Source organism: Camelus bactrianus, chromosome 29 (genome assembly GCF_048773025.1).
Source record: "Camelus bactrianus isolate YW-2024 breed Bactrian camel chromosome 29, ASM4877302v1, whole genome shotgun sequence".
Classification (NCBI taxonomy): Eukaryota; Metazoa; Chordata; class Mammalia; order Artiodactyla; family Camelidae; genus Camelus; species Camelus bactrianus.
The window spans coordinates 28,040,182-28,059,505 of record NC_133567.1 but is presented as its reverse complement, the minus strand read 5'-3'; positions in this window follow the sequence as shown (position 1 = coordinate 28,059,505).

The window sequence follows — 19,324 nt, the reverse complement described above, 5'->3', positions numbered from 1 at the left end:
CTCTGCTGCTTCAGGGTGGCAAGTGACATCCCTCCAGGTGGGTCGAGTAGTGTGCGGCTTCCTCCATTAGACAGACAGACAGACATATAAATAGGCAGACACACTAGCCTCTTCCTCCATTTAGCAACAGCCATAAATCCTAACCTCCTCCTCCTCATACATTATATAGGTACACATATACATTTATAGTCAGGCAGAAAGAACAACACACGCACACACACACACACACACACACACACTAGTCTCCTCCTCTTCCTGAAATAGGTAGATAGGTACATAAACACACAAACCTCTTCCTGCAACAGAGAGACAAATAAAATGACACACTAGCCTGCAGGTATGCCTCCTGTAGGTAGATAAGAAGATAGAAAGATAGATTGATAGATAGATAGAAAGATAGATAGATAGATGGATAGATAGATAGATACATAGATACATAGATAGGTAGGAAGGTAGTTAGGTACATAGTTATACACGTAGATAGTTCTACGGGCCAAGAGAGAGACATAATAGTGGCCTCCACCTCCGTTAGATAAATAGACAGACACACACATACTCTAGCCTATCCCACCCTCCAATAGATAGGCAGTCAGGCAGGCTGTCAGACAGCCAGACACACTTCAGGCAGGGTGCGGTCTGGACCCGGGTTTTGGTGGCTGCGAAAGGGGACTAGGGTGCCCCTCGAGAGCCCGAGGATATTCTCCCATATCCCAAGCTGCCTTGCCTGGGGACGGCCTCCGCACCCCCATGTTCTCCGCATTTAAGTCTTTGCCATCAACCTGCTCCAGGGAGGGGCGTGGTGAGTTCAGGGGTAGAGGTCGCCAGCATAGGCGGAGGCGGCACAGCAGTAAAGGGGGATGCCACGGCGAGTTGGTCATTTTCCTCCCATCTCTCCCTCTCCTGGCCTCGGGGCGACCTCTGCTACACCAGGTATGCGGGATTTAAGTCTCTTTTTCAGCATGGTCCTGGGATGCTGGTGAGGTGAGTTCAGGGGAAAGGGATGTCACGGGGAGCGGACTGCCTCCGGTGAGCCGATCAGTTTCTCCCATCTCCACAAGGGCCTGGTCTGGGCGTGGGGGGGGCCTTTCCTTCCCCAGGTACATTGTATACATGCTTCCAGGTCAGCCTGCGCCCCTGAGGCGGTGCGGTGCGGTCAGGGGCTGCATTGAGGAGTCGTGGCTGACCCACCGAGTCCGTGTATTTGCTCCAATCTCTTCCTTGGCCGGTCCTGGCTTCGGTCTCTGCTATCTGAGGTACACGAAGTGCACATCTCTGTGTTTTCTGGCTCCCGGTAGGCGGGTGCGGGGTGGTCACGGGGCGGGTCAGGGGCGGGGCGGTGGCGGCTACATAGACAGCTGAAGCGGGTTCGCTGGCTGCCAAGGCACGCCTGTGGATTTCCATCCAGTGTCCCCCTCAGCCTGCAATGGGGGTGCCCTCTGCTGCTTCAGGGTGACAACTGGCATCCCTCCAAGTGGGTCTAGTACTGTGAGGCTTCCTCCATTAGACACACAGACAGACATATAAATACACAGACACACTAGCCTCTTCCTGCATTTAGCAACAGCCATAAATCTAATCTTCTCTTCCTCATACATTTTATAGGTAGACAAATCCATACATAGTCAGACAGAAAGAACCACACACGCACACACGCACACACACACACACTAATATCCTCCTCTTCCTGAAATAGCTAGATAGGTACATAGACAAACAAAACTCGTCCTGCAAAAGACAGACTAATAAAAAGACACACTAGCCTTTTTCTATGCCTCTTGTAGTTAGATAAGATAGATAGATAGAAAGATACATAGATAGATAGATAGATAGATAGATAGATAGATAGATAGATAGATAGTTAGATAGATAGTTAGGTAGGTAGATAGGTAGGTACATAGTTATAAAGTTAGATAGTTCTGCGGGCCCAGAGAGAGACATACTAGTGGCCTCCTCCTACGTTAGATAAACAGACACACACACACATAGTCTAGCCTATGCCATCCTCCATTAGATAGGCAGTCAGGCAGGCTGTCAGACAGAGAGAGAAACTACAGTCATGGTGCTGTCCGGACACGGGGTGTGGCGGCCGCGACAGGGGACTAGGGTGAACCTCGCAAGCCAGAGGATATCTTCCCTTGTCCCAGGCTGTCTTGCCTGGGGACTGCCTCCACTCCCCCAGGTTCACGGCATTTAAGGCTTTGAGATCAGCCTGCTCCAGGGAGGGGCTTGGTGAAGTCAGGGGAAGAGGTCAGCAGCATAGGAGGAGGCGGCACAGCAGTAAAGGGAGATGCCAAGGCGAGTTGGTCATTTTCCTCCCATCTCCCCCTCTCCTGTCCTCGGGGCGGCCTCTGCTACCCCAGGATTGCGGGATTTAAGTCTCCTTCTCATCACGGTCCTGGGATGCTTGTGGGGTGAGTTCATGGACAGGGATGTCGTTGGGAATGGACGGCCTCGGGTGAGCCGATCAGTTTGCTTCCATCTCGACAAGGGCTTGGTCTGGGGGTTGGGCGCCTCTCCTTCGCAAGGTTCATTGTATGCATGTTTGCAGATCACCCTGCGCCCCTGAGGCGGTGCGGTGCGGTCAGGGGCTGCACTGGGGAGTAGTGGCTGACCCACCGAGCCCGTGTATTTGCTCCAATCTCTTCCTTGGCCGGTCCTGGCTTCGGTCTCTGCTATCTGAGGTACACGAATTGCACATCTCTGTGTTTTCAGGCTCCCGGTAGGCGGGTGCGGGGTGGTCACGGGGCGGGAAGGGCAGGCCGTGGCGGCTACACAGAGGGCGGAAGAGGGGTTCGCAGGCTACCAAGGCACTCCTGTGGATTTCCATCCAGTGTCCCCCTCAGCCTGCAAAGGGGGCGCCCTCTGCTGCTTCAGGGTGGCAAGTGACATCCCTCCAGGTGGGTCGAGTAGTGTGCGGCTTCCTCCATTAGACAGACAGACAGACATATAAATAGGCAGACACACTAGCCTCTTCCTCCATTTAGCAACAGCCATAAATCCTAACCTCCTCCTCCTCATACATTATATAGGTACACATATACATTTATAGTCAGGCAGAAAGAACAACACACGCACACACACACACACACACACACACACACTAGTCTCCTCCTCTTCCTGAAATAGGTAGATAGGTACATAAACACACAAACCTCTTCCTGCAACAGAGAGACAAATAAAATGACACACTAGCCTGCAGGTATGCCTCCTGTAGGTAGATAAGAAGATAGAAAGATAGATTGATAGATAGATAGAAAGATAGATAGATAGATGGATAGATAGATAGATACATAGATACATAGATAGGTAGGAAGTTAGTTAGGTACATAGTTATACACGTAGATAGTTCTACGGGCCAAGAGAGAGACATAATAGTGGCCTCCACCTCCGTTAGATAAACAGACAGACACACACATACTCTAGCCTATCCCACCCTCCAATAGATAGGCAGTCAGGCAGGCTGTCAGACAGCCAGACACACTTCAGGCAGGGTGCGGTCTGGACCCGGGTTTTGGTGGCTGCGAAAGGGGTCTAGGGTGCCCCTCGAGAGCCCGAGGATATTCTCCCATATCCCAAGCTGCCTTGCCTGGGGACGGCCTCCGCACCCCCATGTTCTCCGCATTTAAGTCTTTGCCATCAACCTGCTCCAGGGAGGGGCGTGGTGAGTTCAGGGGTAGAGGTCGCCAGCATAGGCGGAGGCGGCACAGCAGTAAAGGGGGATGCCACGGCGAGTTGGTCATTTTCCTCCCATCTCTCCCTCTCCTGGCCTCGGGGCGACCTCTGCTACACCAGGTATGCGGGATTTAAGTCTCTTTTTCAGCATGGTCCTGGGATGCTGGTGAGGTGAGTTCAGGGGAAAGGGATGTCACGGGGAGCGGACTGCCTCCGGTGAGCCGATCAGTTTGCTCCCATCTCCACAAGGGCCTGGTCTGGGCGTGGGGGGGCCTTTCCTTCCCCAGGTACATTGTATACATGTTTCCAGGTCAGCCTGCGCCCCTGAGGCGGTGCGGTGCGGTCAGGGGCTGCATTGAGGAGTCGTGGCTGACCCACCGAGTCCGTGTATTTGCTCCAATCTCTTCCTTGGCCGGTCCTGGCTTCGGTCTCTGCTATCTGAGGTACACGAAGTGCACATCTCTGTGTTTTCTGGCTCCCGGTAGGCGGGTGCGGGGTGGTCACGGGGCGGGTCAGGGGCGGGGCGGGTGGCGGCTACATAGACAGCTGAAGCGGGTTCGCTGGCTGCCAAGGCACGCCTGTGGATTTCCATCCAGTGTCCCCCTCAGCCTGCAATGGGGGTGCCCTCTGCTGCTTCAGGGTGACAACTGGCATCCCTCCAAGTGGGTCTAGTACTGGGAGGCTTCCCCCATTAGACAGACAGACAGACATATAAATACACAGACACACTAGCCTCTTCCTGCATTTAGCAACAGCCATAAATCTAATCTTCTCTTCCTCATACATTTTATAGGTAGACAAATACATACATAGTCAGACAGAAAGAACCACACACGCACACACGCACACACACACACACTAATCTCCTTCTCTTCTTGAAATAGCTAGATAGGTACATAGACAAACAAAACTCGTCCTGCAACAGACAGACTAATAAAAAGACACACTAGCCTGCTGCTATGCCTCCTGTAGGCAGATAAGAAGATAGATAGAAAGATAGATAGATAGATAGATAGATAGATAGATAGATAGATAGATAGATAGATAGTTTGATAGATAGATAGTTAGGTAGGTAGAAAGGTAGCTAGATAGTTACAAAGTTAGATAGTTCTGCGGGCCGAGAGAGAGACAATCTAGTCGCCTCTTCCTACGTTAGATAAACAGACACACACACACACATAGTCTAGCCTCTGCCATCCTCCAATAGTTAGGCAGTCAGGCAGGCTGTCAGACAGAGAGACAAACTATAGGCAGGGTGCTGTCCGGACACGGGGTTTGGCGGCCGCGACAGGGGACTAGGGTGAACCACGAGAGCCAGAGGATTTCTTCCCTTGTCCCAGGCTGCCTTGCCTGGGGACTGCCTCCGCTCCCCCAGGTTCACGGCATTTAAGGCCTTGAGATCAGCCTGCTCAGGGAGGGGCGTGGTGAGGTCAGGGGAAGAGGTCAGCAGCCCAGGAGGTGGCTGCACAGCAGTAAAGGGGGATGCCAAGGCGAGTTGGTCATTTTCCTCCCATCTCCCCCTCTCCTGTCCTCGGGGCGGCCTCTGCTAGCCCAGGTTTGCGGGATTTAAGTCTCCTTCTCAGTATGGTCCTGGGATGCTGGTGGGGTGAGTTCATGGACAGGGATGTCGCGGGGAGCGGACGGCCTCGGGTGAGCCGATCAGTTTGCTCCCATCTCCACAAGGTGTTGGTCTGGGGTTTGGGGGCCTCTCCTTCGCCAGGTTCATTGTATGCATGTTTGCAGGTCAGCCTGCGCCCCTGAGGCGGTGCGGTGCGGTGCGGTCAGGGGCTGCACTGGGGAGTCGTGGCTGACCCACCGAGCCCGTGTATTTGCTCCAATCTCTTCCTTGGCCGGTCCTGGCTTCGGTCTCTGCTATCTGAGGTACACGAAGTGCACATCTCTGTGTTTTCTGGCTCCCGGTAGGCGGGTGCGGGGTGGTCACGGGGCGGGGAAGGGGCGGGCCTTGGCGGCTACACAGAGGGCAGAAGAGGGGTTCGCAGGCTACCAAGGCACTCCTGTGGATTTCCATCCAGTGTCCCCCTCAGCCTGCAATGGGGGCGCCCTCTGCTGCTTCAGGGTGGCAAGTGACATCCCTCCAGGTGGGTCGAGTAGTGTGCGGCTTCCTCCATTAGACAGACAGACAGACATATAAATAGGCAGACACACTAGCCTCTTCCTCCATTTAGCAACAGCCATAAATCCTAACCTCCTCCTCCTCATACATTATATAGGTACACATATACATTTATAGTCAGGCAGAAAGAACAACACACGCACACACACACACACACACACACACACTAGTCTCCTCCTCTTCCTGAAATAGGTAGATAGGTACATAAACACACAAACCTCTTCCTGCAACAGAGAGACAAATAAAATGACACACTAGCCTGCAGGTATGCCTCCTGTAGGTAGATAAGAAGATAGAAAGATAGATTGATAGATAGATAGAAAGATAGATAGATAGATGGATAGATAGATAGATACATAGATACATAGATAGGTAGGAAGGTAGTTAGGTACATAGTTATACACGTAGATAGTTCTACGGGCCAAGAGAGAGACATAATAGTGGCCTCCACCTCCGTTAGATAAACAGACAGACACACACATACTCTAGCCTATCCCACCCTCCAATAGATAGGCAGTCAGGCAGGCTGTCAGACAGCCAGACACACTTCAGGCAGGGTGCGGTCTGGACCCGGGTTTTGGTGGCTGCGAAAGGGGTCTAGGGTGCCCCTCGAGAGCCCGAGGATATTCTCCCATATCCCAAGCTGCCTTGCCTGGGGACGGCCTCCGCACCCCCATGTTCTCCGCATTTAAGTCTTTGCCATCAACCTGCTCCAGGGAGGGGCGTGGTGAGTTCAGGGGTAGAGGTCGCCAGCATAGGCGGAGGCGGCACAGCAGTAAAGGGGGATGCCACGGCGAGTTGGTCATTTTCCTCCCATCTCTCCCTCTCCTGGCCTCGGGGCGACCTCTGCTACACCAGGTATGCGGGATTTAAGTCTCTTTTTCAGCATGGTCCTGGGATGCTGGTGAGGTGAGTTCAGGGGAAAGGGATGTCACGGGGAGCGGACTGCCTCCGGTGAGCCGATCAGTTTGCTCCCATCTCCACAAGGGCCTGGTCTGGGCGTGGGGGGGCCTTTCCTTCCCCAGGTACATTGTATACATGTTTCCAGGTCAGCCTGCGCCCCTGAGGCGGTGCGGTGCGGTCAGGGGCTGCATTGAGGAGTCGTGGCTGACCCACCGAGTCCGTGTATTTGCTCCAATCTCTTCCTTGGCCGGTCCTGGCTTCGGTCTCTGCTATCTGAGGTACACGAAGTGCACATCTCTGTGTTTTCTGGCTCCCGGTAGGCGGGTGCGGGGTGGTCACGGGGCGGGTCAGGGGCGGGGCGGTGGCGGCTACATAGACAGCTGAAGCGGGTTCGCTGGCTGCCAAGGCACGCCTGTGGATTTCCATCCAGTGTCCCCCTCAGCCTGCAATGGGGGTGCCCTCTGCTGCTTCAGGGTGACAACTGGCATCCCTCCAAGTGGGTCTAGTACTGGGAGGCTTCCCCCATTAGACAGACAGACAGACATATAAATACACAGACACACTAGCCTCTTCCTGCATTTAGCAACAGCCATAAATCTAATCTTCTCTTCCTCATACATTTTATAGGTAGACAAATACATACATAGTCAGACAGAAAGAACCACACACGCACACACGCACACACACACACACTAATCTCCTTCTCTTCTTGAAATAGCTAGATAGGTACATAGACAAACAAAACTCGTCCTGCAACAGACAGACTAATAAAAAGACACACTAGCCTGCTGCTATGCCTCCTGTAGGCAGATAAGAAGATAGATAGATAGATAGATAGATAGATAGATAGATAGATAGATAGTTAGATAGATAGATAGTTATTTAGGTAGAAAGGTAGCTAGATAGTTACAAAGTTAGATAGTTCTGCGGGCCGAGAGAGAGACAATCTAGTCGCCTCTTCCTACGTTAGATAAACAGACACACACACACACATAGTCTAGCCTCTGCCATCCTCCAATAGTTAGTCAGTCAGGCAGGCTGTCAGACAGAGAGACAAACTATAGGCAGGGTGCTGTCCGGACACGGGGTTTGGCGGCCGCGACAGGGGACTAGGGTGAACCTCGAGAGCCAGAGGATTTCTTCCCTTGTCCCAGGCTGCCTTGCCTGGGGACTGCCTCCGCTCCCCCAGGTTCACGGCATTTAAGGCCTTGAGATCAGCCTGCTCAGGGAGGGGCGTGGTGAGGTCAGGGGAAGAGGTCAGCAGCCCAGGAGGTGGCTGCACAGCAGTAAAGGGGGATGCCAAGGCGAGTTGGTCATTTTCCTCCCATCTCCCCCTCTCCTGTCCTCGGGGCGGCCTCTGCTAGCCCAGGTTTGCGGGATTTAAGTCTCCTTCTCAGTATGGTCCTGGGATGCTGGTGGGGTGAGTTCATGGACAGGGATGTCGCGGGGAGCGGACGGCCTCGGGTGAGCCGATCAGTTTGCTCCCATCTCCACAAGGTGTTGGTCTGGGGTTTGGGGGCCTCTCCTTCGCCAGGTTCATTGTATGCATGTTTGCAGGTCAGCCTGCGCCCCTGAGGCGGTGCGGTGCGGTGCGGTCAGGGGCTGCACTGGGGAGTCGTGGCTGACCCACCGAGCCCGTGTATTTGCTCCAATCTCTTCCTTGGCCGGTCCTGGCTTCGGTCTCTGCTATCTGAGGTACACGAAGTGCACATCTCTGTGTTTTCTGGCTCCCGGTAGGCGGGTGCGGGGTGGTCACGGGGCGGGGAAGGGGCGGGCCTTGGCGGCTACACAGAGGGCAGAAGAGGGGTTCGCAGGCTACCAAGGCACTCCTGTGGATTTCCATCCAGTGTCCCCCTCAGCCTGCAATGGGGGCGCCCTCTGCTGCTTCAGGGTGGCAAGTGACATCCCTCCAGGTGGGTCGAGTAGTGTGCGGCTTCCTCCATTAGACAGACAGACAGACATATAAATAGGCAGACACACTAGCCTCTTCCTCCATTTAGCAACAGCCATAAATCCTAACCTCCTCCTCCTCATACATTATATAGGTACACATATACATTTATAGTCAGGCAGAAAGAACAACACACGCACACACACACACACACACACACACACACTAGTCTCCTCCTCTTCCTGAAATAGGTAGATAGGTACATAAACACACAAACCTCTTCCTGCAACAGAGAGACAAATAAAATGACACACTAGCCTGCAGGTATGCCTCCTGTAGGTAGATAAGAAGATAGAAAGATAGATTGATAGATGGATAGATAGATAGATACATAGATACATAGATAGGTAGGAAGGTAGTTAGGTACATAGTTATACACGTAGATAGTTCTACGGGCCAAGAGAGAGACATAATAGTGGCCTCCACCTCCGTTAGATAAACAGACAGACACACACATACTCTAGCCTATCCCACCCTCCAATAGATAGGCAGTCAGGCAGGCTGTCAGACAGCCAGACACACTTCAGGCAGGGTGCGGTCTGGACCCGGGTTTTGGTGGCTGCGAAAGTGGACTAGGGTGCCCCTCGAGAGCCCGAGGATATTCTCCCATATCCCAAGCTGCCTTGCCTGGGGACGGCCTCCGCACCCCCATGTTCTCCGCATTTAAGTCTTTGCCATCAACCTGCTCCAGGGAGGGGCGTGGTGAGTTCAGGGGTAGAGGTCGCCAGCATAGGCGGAGGCGGCACAGCAGTAAAGGGGGATGCCACGGCGAGTTGGTCATTTTCCTCCCATCTCTCCCTCTCCTGGCCTCGGGGCGACCTCTGCTACACCAGGTATGCGGGATTTAAGTCTCTTTTTCAGCATGGTCCTGGGATGCTGGTGAGGTGAGTTCAGGGGAAAGGGATGTCACGGGGAGCGGACTGCCTCCGGTGAGCCGATCAGTTTGCTCCCATCTCCACAAGGGCCTGGTCTGGGCGTGGGGGGGCCTTTCCTTCCCCAGGTACATTGTATACATGTTTCCAGGTCAGCCTGCGCCCCTGAGGCGGTGCGGTGCGGTCAGGGGCTGCATTGAGGAGTCGTGGCTGACCCACCGAGTCCGTGTATTTGCTCCAATCTCTTCCTTGGCCGGTCCTGGCTTCGGTCTCTGCTATCTGAGGTACACGAAGTGCACATCTCTGTGTTTTCTGGCTCCCGGTAGGCGGGTGCGGGGTGGTCACGGGGCGGGTCAGGGGCGGGGCGGTGGCGGCTACATAGACAGCTGAAGCGGGTTCGCTGGCTGCCAAGGCACGCCTGTGGATTTCCATCCAGTGTCCCCCTCAGCCTGCAATGGGGGTGCCCTCTGCTGCTTCAGGGTGACAACTGGCATCCCTCCAAGTGGGTCTAGTACTGGGAGGCTTCCCCCATTAGACAGACAGACAGACATATAAATACACAGACACACTAGCCTCTTCCTGCATTTAGCAACAGCCATAAATCTAATCTTCTCTTCCTCATACATTTTATAGGTAGACAAATACATACATAGTCAGACAGAAAGAACCACACACGCACACACGCACACACACACACACTAATCTCCTTCTCTTCTTGAAATAGCTAGATAGGTACATAGACAAACAAAACTCGTCCTGCAACAGACAGACTAATAAAAAGACACACTAGCCTGCTGCTATGCCTCCTGTAGGCAGATAAGAAGATAGATAGAAAGATAGATAGATAGATAGATAGATAGATAGATAGATAGATAGTTAGATAGATAGATAGTTAGGTAGGTAGAAAGGTAGGTAGATAGTTATAAAGTTAGATAGTTCTGCGGGCCGAGAGAGAGACAATCTAGTCGCCTCTTCCTACGTTAGATAAACAGACACACACACACACATAGTCTAGCCTCTGCCATCCTCCAATAGTTAGTCAGTCAGGCAGGCTGTCAGACAGAGAGACAAACTATAGGCAGGGTGCTGTCCGGACACGGGGTTTGGCGGCCGCGACAGGGGACTAGGGTGAACCTCGAGAGCCAGAGGATTTCTTCCCTTGTCCCAGGCTGCCTTGCCTGGGGACTGCCTCCGCTCCCCCAGGTTCACGGCATTTAAGGCCTTGAGATCAGCCTGCTCAGGGAGGGGCGTGGTGAGGTCAGGGGAAGAGGTCAGCAGCCCAGGAGGTGGCTGCACAGCAGTAAAGGGGGATGCCAAGGCGAGTTGGTCATTTTCCTCCCATCTCCCCCTCTCCTGTCCTCGGGGCGGCCTCTGCTAGCCCAGGTTTGCGGGATTTAAGTCTCCTTCTCAGTATGGTCCTGGGATGCTGGTGGGGTGAGTTCATGGACAGGGATGTCGCGGGGAGCGGACGGCCTCGGGTGAGCCGATCAGTTTGCTCCCATCTCCACAAGGTGTTGGTCTGGGGTTTGGGGGCCTCTCCTTCGCCAGGTTCATTGTATGCATGTTTGCAGGTCAGCCTGCGCCCCTGAGGCGGTGCGGTGCGGTCAGGGGCTGCACTGGGGAGTCGTGGCTGACCCACCGAGCCCGTGTATTTGCTCCAATCTCTTCCTTGGCCGGTCCTGGCTTCGGTCTCTGCTATCTGAGGTACACGAAGTGCACATCTCTGTGTTTTCTGGCTCCCGGTAGGCGGGTGCGGGGTGGTCACGGGGCGGGTCAGGGGCGGGGCGGTGGCGGCTACATAGACAGCTGAAGCGGGTTCGCTGGCTGCCAAGGCACGCCTGTGGATTTCCATCCAGTGTCCCCCTCAGCCTGCAATGGGGGTGCCCTCTGCTGCTTCAGGGTGACAACTGGCATCCCTCCAAGTGGGTCTAGTACTGGGAGGCTTCCCCCATTAGACAGACAGACAGACATATAAATACACAGACACACTAGCCTCTTCCTGCATTTAGCAACAGCCATAAATCTAATCTTCTCTTCCTCATACATTTTATAGGTAGACAAATACATACATAGTCAGACAGAAAGAACCACACACGCACACACGCACACACACACACACTAATCTCCTTCTCTTCTTGAAATAGCTAGATAGGTACATAGACAAACAAAACTCGTCCTGCAACAGACAGACTAATAAAAAGACACACTAGCCTGCTGCTATGCCTCCTGTAGGCAGATAAGAAGATAGATAGAAAGATAGATAGATAGATAGATAGATAGATAGATAGATAGATAGATAGATAGTTAGATAGATAGATAGTTAGGTAGGTAGAAAGGTAGCTAGATAGTTATAAAGTTAGATAGTTCTGCGGGCCGAGAGAGAGACAATCTAGTCGCCTCTTCCTACGTTAGATAAACAGACACACACACACATAGTCTAGCCTCTGCCATCCTCCAATAGTTATGCAGTCAGGCAGGCTGTCAGACAGAGAGACAAACTATAGGCAGGGTGCTGTCCGGACACGGGGTTTGGCGGCCGCGACAGGGGACTAGGGTGAACCTCGAGAGCCAGAGGATTTCTTCCCTTGTCCCAGGCTGCCTTGCCTGGGGACTGCCTCCGCTCCCCCAGGTTCACGGCATTTAAGGCCTTGAGATCAGCCTGCTCAGGGAGGGGCGTGGTGAGGTCAGGGGAAGAGGTCAGCAGCCCAGGAGGTGGCTGCACAGCAGTAAAGGGGGATGCCAAGGCGAGTTGGTCATTTTCCTCCCATCTCCCCCTCTCCTGTCCTCGGGGCGGCCTCTGCTAGCCCAGGTTTGCGGGATTTAAGTCTCCTTCTCAGTATGGTCCTGGGATGCTGGTGGGGTGAGTTCATGGACAGGGATGTCGCGGGGAGCGGACGGCCTCGGGTGAGCCGATCAGTTTGCTCCCATCTCCACAAGGTGTTGGTCTGGGGTTTGGGGGCCTCTCCTTCGCCAGGTTCATTGTATGCATGTTTGCAGGTCAGCCTGCGCCCCTGAGGCGGTGCGGTGCGGTGCGGTCAGGGGCTGCACTGGGGAGTCGTGGCTGACCCACCGAGCCCGTGTATTTGCTCCAATCTCTTCCTTGGCCGGTCCTGGCTTCGGTCTCTGCTATCTGAGGTACACGAAGTGCACATCTCTGTGTTTTCTGGCTCCCGGTAGGCGGGTGCGGGGTGGTCACGGGGCGGGGAAGGGGCGGGCCTTGGCGGCTACACAGAGGGCAGAAGAGGGGTTCGCAGGCTACCAAGGCACTCCTGTGGATTTCCATCCAGTGTCCCCCTCAGCCTGCAATGGGGGCGCCCTCTGCTGCTTCAGGGTGGCAAGTGACATCCCTCCAGGTGGGTCGAGTAGTGTGCGGCTTCCTCCATTAGACAGACAGACAGACATATAAATAGGCAGACACACTAGCCTCTTCCTCCATTTAGCAACAGCCATAAATCCTAACCTCCTCCTCCTCATACATTATATAGGTACACATATACATTTATAGTCAGGCAGAAAGAACAACACACGCACACACACACACACACACACACACACTAGTCTCCTCCTCTTCCTGAAATAGGTAGATAGGTACATAAACACACAAACCTCTTCCTGCAACAGAGAGACAAATAAAATGACACACTAGCCTGCAGGTATGCCTCCTGTAGGTAGATAAGAAGATAGAAAGATAGATTGATAGATAGATAGAAAGATAGATAGATAGATGGATAGATAGATAGATACATAGATACATAGATAGGTAGGAAGGTAGTTAGGTACATAGTTATACACGTAGATAGTTCTACGGGCCAAGAGAGAGACATAATAGTGGCCTCCACCTCCGTTAGATAAACAGACAGACACACACATACTCTAGCCTATCCCACCCTCCAATAGATAGGCAGTCAGGCAGGCTGTCAGACAGCCAGACACACTTCAGGCAGGGTGCGGTCTGGACCCGGGTTTTGGTGGCTGCGAAAGGGGTCTAGGGTGCCCCTCGAGAGCCCGAGGATATTCTCCCATATCCCAAGCTGCCTTGCCTGGGGACGGCCTCCGCACCCCCATGTTCTCCGCATTTAAGTCTTTGCCATCAACCTGCTCCAGGGAGGGGCGTGGTGAGTTCAGGGGTAGAGGTCGCCAGCATAGGCGGAGGCGGCACAGCAGTAAAGGGGGATGCCACGGCGAGTTGGTCATTTTCCTCCCATCTCTCCCTCTCCTGGCCTCGGGGCGACCTCTGCTACACCAGGTATGCGGGATTTAAGTCTCTTTTTCAGCATGGTCCTGGGATGCTGGTGAGGTGAGTTCAGGGGAAAGGGATGTCACGGGGAGCGGACTGCCTCCGGTGAGCCGATCAGTTTGCTCCCATCTCCACAAGGGCCTGGTCTGGGCGTGGGGGGGCCTTTCCTTCCCCAGGTACATTGTATACATGTTTCCAGGTCAGCCTGCGCCCCTGAGGCGGTGCGGTGCGGTCAGGGGCTGCATTGAGGAGTCGTGGCTGACCCACCGAGTCCGTGTATTTGCTCCAATCTCTTCCTTGGCCGGTCCTGGCTTCGGTCTCTGCTATCTGAGGTACACGAAGTGCACATCTCTGTGTTTTCTGGCTCCCGGTAGGCGGGTGCGGGGTGGTCACGGGGCGGGTCAGGGGCGGGGCGGTGGCGGCTACATAGACAGCTGAAGCGGGTTCGCTGGCTGCCAAGGCACGCCTGTGGATTTCCATCCAGTGTCCCCCTCAGCCTGCAATGGGGGTGCCCTCTGCTGCTTCAGGGTGACAACTGGCATCCCTCCAAGTGGGTCTAGTACTGGGAGGCTTCCCCCATTAGACAGACAGACAGACATATAAATACACAGACACACTAGCCTCTTCCTGCATTTAGCAACAGCCATAAATCTAATCTTCTCTTCCTCATACATTTTATAGGTAGACAAATACATACATAGTCAGACAGAAAGAACCACACACGCACACACGCACACACACACACACTAATCTCCTTCTCTTCTTGAAATAGCTAGATAGGTACATAGACAAACAAATCTCGTCCTGCAACAGACAGACTAATAAAAAGACACACTAGCCTGATGCTATGCCTCCTGTAGGCAGATAAGTAGATAGATAGAAAGATAGATAGATAGAAAGATAGATAGATAGATAGATAGATAGATAGATAGATAGATAGATAGATAGATAGTTAGATAGATAGTTAGGTAGGTAGATAGGTAGGTACATAGTTATAAAGTTAAATAGTTCTGCGGGCCCAGAGAGAGACATACTAGTGGCCTCCTCCTCCGTTAGATAAACAGACACACACACACATAGTCTAGCCTCTGCCATCCTCCAATAGATAGGCAGTCAGGCAGGCTGTCAGACAGAGAGAGAAACTACAGTCTTGGTGCTGTCCGGACACGGGGTGTGGCGGCCGCGACAGGGGACTAGGGTGAACCTCGCAAGCCAGAGGATATCTTCCCTTGTCCTAGGCTGCCTTGCCTGGGGGCTGCCTCCACTCCCCCATGTTCACGGCATTTAAGGCTTTGAGATCAGCGTGCTCCAGGGAGGGGCTTGGTGAAGTCAGGGGAAGAGGTCAGCAGCATAGGAGGAGGCGGCACAGCAGTAAAGGGAGATGCCAAGGCGAGTTGGTCATTTTCCTCCCATCTCCCCCTCTCCTGTCCTCGGGGCGGCCTCTGCTACCCCAGGATTGCGGGATTTAACTCTCCTTCTCAGCATGGTCCTGGGATGCTTTTGGGGTGAGTTCATGGACAGGGATGTCGTTGGGAATGGACGGCCTCGGGTGAGCCGATCAGTTTGCTCCCATCTCCACAAGGTGTTGGTCTGGGGTTTGGGGGCCTCTCCTTCGCCAGGTTCATTGTATGCATGTTTGCAGGTCAGCCTGCGCCCCTGAGGCGGTGCGGTGCGGTGCGGTCAGGGGCTGCACTGGGGAGTCGTGGCTGACCCACCGAGCCCGTGTATTTGCTCCAATCTCTTCCTTGGCCGGTCCTGGCTTCGGTCTCTGCTATCTGAGGTACACGAAGTGCACATCTCTGTGTTTTCTGGCTCCCGGTAGGCGGGTGCGGGGTGGTCACGGGGCGGGGAAGGGGCGGGCCTTGGCGGCTACACAGAGGGCAGAAGAGGGGTTCGCAGGCTACCAAGGCACTCCTGTGGATTTCCATCCAGTGTCCCCCTCAGCCTGCAATGGGGGCGCCCTCTGCTGCTTCAGGGTGGCAAGTGACATCCCTCCAGGTGGGTCGAGTAGTGTGCGGCTTCCTCCATTAGACAGACAGACAGACATATAAATAGGCAGACACACTAGCCTCTTCCTCCATTTAGCAACAGCCATAAATCCTAACCTCCTCCTCCTCATACATTATATAGGTACACATATACATTTATAGTCAGGCAGAAAGAACAACACACGCACACACACACACACACACACACACACTAGTCTCCTCCTCTTCCTGAAATAGGTAGATAGGTACATAAACACACAAACCTCTTCCTGCAACAGAGAGACAAATAAAATGACACACTAGCCTGCAGGTATGCCTCCTGTAGGTAGATAAGAAGATAGAAAGATAGATTGATAGATAGATAGAAAGATAGATAGATAGATGGATAGATAGATAGATACATAGATACATAGATAGGTAGGAAGTTAGTTAGGTACATAGTTATACACGTAGATAGTTCTACGGGCCAAGAGAGAGACATAATAGTGGCCTCCACCTCCGTTAGATAAACAGACAGACACACACATACTCTAGCCTATCCCACCCTCCAATAGATAGGCAGTCAGGCAGGCTGTCAGACAGCCAGACACACTTCAGGCAGGGTGCGGTCTGGACCCGGGTTTTGGTGGCTGCGAAAGGGGTCTAGGGTGCCCCTCGAGAGCCCGAGGATATTCTCCCATATCCCAAGCTGCCTTGCCTGGGGACGGCCTCCGCACCCCCATGTTCTCCGCATTTAAGTCTTTGCCATCAACCTGCTCCAGGGAGGGGCGTGGTGAGTTCAGGGGTAGAGGTCGCCAGCATAGGCGGAGGCGGCACAGCAGTAAAGGGGGATGCCACGGCGAGTTGGTCATTTTCCTCCCATCTCTCCCTCTCCTGGCCTCGGGGCGACCTCTGCTACACCAGGTATGCGGGATTTAAGTCTCTTTTTCAGCATGGTCCTGGGATGCTGGTGAGGTGAGTTCAGGGGAAAGGGATGTCACGGGGAGCGGACTGCCTCCGGTGAGCCGATCAGTTTGCTCCCATCTCCACAAGGGCCTGGTCTGGGCGTGGGGGGGCCTTTCCTTCCCCAGGTACATTGTATACATGTTTCCAGGTCAGCCTGCGCCCCTGAGGCGGTGCGGTGCGGTCAGGGGCTGCATTGAGGAGTCGTGGCTGACCCACCGAGTCCGTGTATTTGCTCCAATCTCTTCCTTGGCCGGTCCTGGCTTCGGTCTCTGCTATCTGAGGTACACGAAGTGCACATCTCTGTGTTTTCTGGCTCCCGGTAGGCGGGTGCGGGGTGGTCACGGGGCGGGTCAGGGGCGGGGCGGTGGCGGCTACATAGACAGCTGAAGCGGGTTCGCTGGCTGCCAAGGCACGCCTGTGGATTTCCATCCAGTGTCCCCCTCAGCCTGCAATGGGGGTGCCCTCTGCTGCTTCAGGGTGACAACTGGCATCCCTCCAAGTGGGTCTAGTACTGGGAGGCTTCCCCCATTAGACAGACAGACAGACATATAAATACACAGACACACTAGCCTCTTCCTGCATTTAGCAACAGCCATAAATCTAATCTTCTCTTCCTCATACATTTTATAGGTAGACAAATACATACATAGTCAGACAGAAAGAACCACACACGCACACACGCACACACACACACACTAATCTCCTTCTCTTCTTGAAATAGCTAGATAGGTACATAGACAAACAAAACTCGTCCTGCAACAGACAGACTAATAAAAAGACACACTAGCCTGCTGCTATGCCTCCTGTAGGCAGATAAGAAGATAGATAGAAAGATAGATAGATAGATAGATAGATAGATAGATAGATAGATAGATAGATAGTTAGATAGATAGATAGTTAGGTAGGTAGAAAGGTAGCTAGATAGTTATAAAGTTAGATAGTTCTGCGACCCGAGAGAGAGACAATCTAGTCGCCTCTTCCTACGTTAGATAAACAGACACACACACACACATAGTCTAGCCTCTGCCATCCTCCAATAGTTAGGCAGTCAGGCAGGCTGTCAGATAGAGAGACAAACTATAGGCAGGGTGCTGTCCGGACACGGGGTTTGGCGGCCGCGACAGGGGACTAGGGTGAACCTCGAGAGCCAGAGGATTTCTTCCCTTGTCCCAGGCTGCCTTGCCTGGGGACTGCCTCCGCTCCCCCAGGTTCACGGCATTTAAGGCCTTGAGATCAGCCTGCTCAGGGAGGGGCGTGGTGAGGTCAGGGGAAGAGGTCAGCAGCCCAGGAGGTGGCTGCACAGCAGTAAAGGGGGATGCCAAGGCGAGTTGGTCATTTTCCTCCCATCTCCCCCTCTCCTGTCCTCGGGGCGGCCTCTGCTAGCCCAGGTTTGCGGGATTTAAGTCTCCTTCTCAGTATGATCCTGGGATGCTGGTGGGGTGAGTTCATGGACAGGGATGTCGTTGGGAATGGACGGCCTCGGGTGAGCCGATCAGTTTGCTCCCATCTCCACAAGGTGTTGGTCTGGGGTTTGGGGGCCTCTCCTTCGCCAGGTTCATTGTATGCATGTTTGCAGGTCAGCCTGCGCCCCTGAGGCGATGCGGTGCGGTCAGGGGCTGCACTGGGGAGTCGTGGCTGACCCACCGAGCCCGTGTATTTGCTCCAATCTCTTCCTTGGCCGGTCCTGGCTTCGGTCTCTGCTATCTGAGGTACACGAAGTGCACATCTCTGTGTTTTCTGGCTCCCGGTAGGCGGGTGCGGGGTGGTCACAGGGCGGGTCAGGGGCGGGGCGGTGGCGACTACATAGACAGCTGAAGCGGGTTCGCTGGCTGCCAAGGCACGCCTGTGGATTTCCATCCAGTGTCCCCCTCAGCCTGCAATGGGGGTGCCCTCTGCTGCTTCAGGGTGACAACTGGCATCCCTCCAAGTGGGTCTAGTACTGGGAGGCTTCCCCCATTAGACAGACAGACAGACATATAAATACACAGACACACTAGCCTCTTCCTGCATTTAGCAACAGCCATAAATCTAATCTTCTCTTCCTCATACATTTTATAGGTAGACAAATACATACATAGTCACACAGAAAGAACCACACACGCACACACGCACACACACACACACTAATCTCCTTCTCTTCTTGAAATAACTAGATAGGTACATAGACAAACAAAACTCGTCCTGCAACAGACAGACTAATAAAAAGACACACTAGCCTGCTGCTATGCCTCCTGTAGGCAGATAAGAAGATAGATAGAAAGATAGATAGATAGATAGATAGATAGATAGATAGATAGATAGATAGATAGATAGTTAGATAGATAGATAGTTAGGTAGGTAGAAAGGTAGCTAGATAGTTATAAAGTTAGATAGTTCTGCGGGCCGAGAGAGAGACAATCTAGTCGCCTCTTCCTACGTTAGATAAACAGACACACACACACATAGTCTAGCCTCTGCCATCCTCCAATAGGTAGGCAGTCAGGCAGGCTGTCAGACAGAGAGAGAAACTACAGTCTTGGTGCTGTCCGGACACGGGGTGTGGCGGCCGCGACAGGGGACTAGGGTGAACCTCGCAAGCCAGAGGATATCTTCCCTTGTCCTAGGCTGCCTTGCCTGGGGGCT